The following is a 3219-nucleotide window of genomic DNA, read 5'->3' on the forward strand; positions in this document are numbered from 1 at the left end:
GTGGGAACTCTCAGCTGAAATATGAAAACAACACGTAGCAGCCTGAGTTGTAGTAAGTAAAGTAAGTAGCCTCGCTTGAGAACGGCCCATAGGGCAGGAGCCAGGACGGCCCATAGGGCAGGAGCCAGGACGGCCCATAGGGCAGGAGCCAGGACGGCCCATAGGGCAGGAGCCAGAATGGCCCATAGGGCAGGAGCCAGAATGGCCCATAGGGCAGGAGCCAGGACGGCCCATAGGGCAGGAGCCAGGACGGCCCATAGGGCAGGAGCCAGAACAACCCATTGGTCAGGAACTTATCTCTTGTTGTAACTTGAGGCAATTTGATGTATAAGTACACTCCCTGGACAGAACGCTGATTGGCCTGATTTGGCATGGGTTCAAACTCCACCCAGTACCCTTCTGTCTCACACTCATACCTTTATTGTCTTCTTTTCACTGTCCTATCGTCCAATAAAACCACACAAACATGGAAGAGAGAGTGGGACTCAAGGCTGTACTGTAGGCTATACATGCCTGCCACCGTCGTCACCGGCTGGTGTCGGCGCGGCAGCGCTTGAGGAGATAAGCGATAACGAGTATCTGTTCTTTCAGAAGCTCCTCATCCTTGGAGAGACACACACACCCCGAAGGTAATGCAGCAGGAAAAGATTACAGATATGCTTCAAATGGTTGAAATTAGAGGCAGTCAGGCAACCGACAGAGGTTCAATTGCCGGCATCCTTCTTAGGTTTGCAGAGACTCCCGGAGGAGGAAGTCTCAGCGCGCCATTACATCAGGGTTATTGCAAGGTGTGGAAGGAGAGTGTTATGATCATTACCAGCATGTGATTGAGATTCATTGAACCAATAAGGAGAAGCCTAGACAGTGATAATTGTTGTTTTGCTCTAATCTCCAACATAGATGGTCTACGAGATGTTTGTAATGTGTGATTACTTGGACTAACGGTAGCAAGTTTTGTCGAGTTTATCGAAGGACAGACAACCAGCTCTTTCTACAGTGACAGCCAGGAAATAAAAATAAAATGTCTGAGAAATCATCAATATCACGATTGTTGTTTTGTCCTCATCTCCGACATAGACGGTAGAACATTACATGATGCTATGTTTGGTTGTGGGCTTGGAAACATATTGATTATCGGTGAACAACCGAACAGCTCTTTCCCTCAGTGACAGCCAGGAGAAAATGAGTGTAAAAAAACAGACCAATTCTTTGTATTGTGTTGTGATGTGTTGTGGCAGCAGTGGGTAGAGAGACCAGACAGACTCAGTTATTAGCTATTTGCTGTAAAAGCACAAACAAACCAATAAAGGTGGGGAGTAGGGACTGGCATCTTCAGGACTGTGAGTTATCCGATCTGGATGAGGCCCTCTGGCTGTATTTGATTGAGCAGAGATTACTGTGTTTACTCTGGGGGATGCTGTGTGTGTGTGTGTGTGTGTGTGTGTGTGTGTGTGTGTGTGTGTGTGTGTGTGTGTGTGTGTGTGTGTGTGTGTGTGTGTGTGTGTGTGTGTGTGTGTGTGTGTGCGTGTGCGTGTGTGTGCTCTGTGTATGGTCTGCGAGTCATAAAACAGTGGTAATTGAATGAGTGAGAGACTGGAGCCCCCCTTCAGACAGATAGGTAGTAAATCACAGGCTGTGACAGGAAGGTTATCCTCTAGTATCCTCCTCCTACACTGTGGTACTGTGAACAGACCCATGAAGACATCTCTGACAGGATAGGGCCCATCCTGCACTCAATGCACTATCCCAACTGACATACAGGAAGTAAGTCGGACTATGACAGTAAGGCTATCTTCCTCCTACTATATATTGACCTAGACTAGGGGCCTGAATTTCATTCTAGGAAGCACCCCAAATAACGCCCTATTCCCTATATAATGCACCCTATTCCCTATATAATGCACCCTATTCCCCATAACGTGCGCAAAAAATACAGTGTCAGTTGAAATGGAACAATGTTTTAAAACTTTTTTTTTTATACCAAAGATGAGTGAAAATATCTAACTTGTCAAATAATACATTCATCATGACACGCTTGGCCCTCTTCAATATCTGTTTGTCACTTCACAATATCTGTTTCATTCATGTCATCCCAGTAAGAGCTCTCTGCTCCTGGCTGATTGTTGTTCATCACACACATTAACACACACATCCCTCCCTCAGGTGCATCAGGTTACAGCTACAACGAGATACTCATAGAAAAATGCAGTTGTATAAAAAAAGCTGCATTTATGAATCACCGGCATGATTTTTTTCTAGAAATGCAAAAATGTACAAAACTTCTAATGACGCATTGCGATGACAGAGGGAAGTGGTGTGTGTGTGTGTGCCCCCAATACTTTCCACAGGCCATTGGGTTCTAATAGGATGAGAAGACATTCCATTAATTTCTAGCATTCTCGTTTAGTAGGTACCAGTAATGAAAAAACCCCATAGAGACTGCGGAGAGAGAATGACAGGAGAGATTTGTATGATATAATCTAATCTAATATAATGCTGTATGGGCTGGAGACCAGAGACGGAGTGGGACCAGAAATCGGCCTGGGCATTTCTAACACACCGGTTTTCCTTGAGGCCCCCACACTGGCCCATTGTTTTCTTCAAGGCCCCCACACTGGCCCATTGTTTTCTTCAAGGCCCCCACACTGGCCCATTGTTTTCTTCAAGGCCCCCACACTGGCCCATTGTTTTCTTCAAGGCCCCCACAATGGCCCATTGTTTTCTTCAAGGCCCCCACACTGGCCCATTGTTTTCTTCAAGGCCCCCACACTGGCCCATTGTTTTCTTCAAGGCCCCCACACTGGCCCGTTGTTTTCTTCAAGGCCCCCAGTATTAGCCAAATAATGATAATTCTGCTCAAGAAAAAACTATTTAGACAGGCCCACTCAGCTAACAATGGACCAGCCCATCTGGCATTTGCCGAACTGCTCTACGGCCGGTCTGTTTCTGCTGGAGACTGGAGCGCTAGGCTGGTGTATAGTTTCATTATAAACCAACGGACAGAGAGGAAGAGTTACCGTGGTAAATTTGCCGACTGTGTCTGAATAGGACAGAGACGGACTGTGTCAACTGTGTCACCGGACAGGAGTGTTCAGCTATAAGTCAGGAAATGCGAGTTGTGTGTGTGTGTGTGTGTGTGTGTGTGTGTGTGTGTGTGTGTGTGTGTGTGTGTGTGTGTAACAGGAGATTGAAATGAGTTATGATCACAATGCATCTCAG

Source organism: Salvelinus namaycush, chromosome 39 (assembly GCF_016432855.1).
Source record: "Salvelinus namaycush isolate Seneca chromosome 39, SaNama_1.0, whole genome shotgun sequence".
In the NCBI taxonomy this organism is placed as follows: Eukaryota; Metazoa; Chordata; class Actinopteri; order Salmoniformes; family Salmonidae; genus Salvelinus; species Salvelinus namaycush.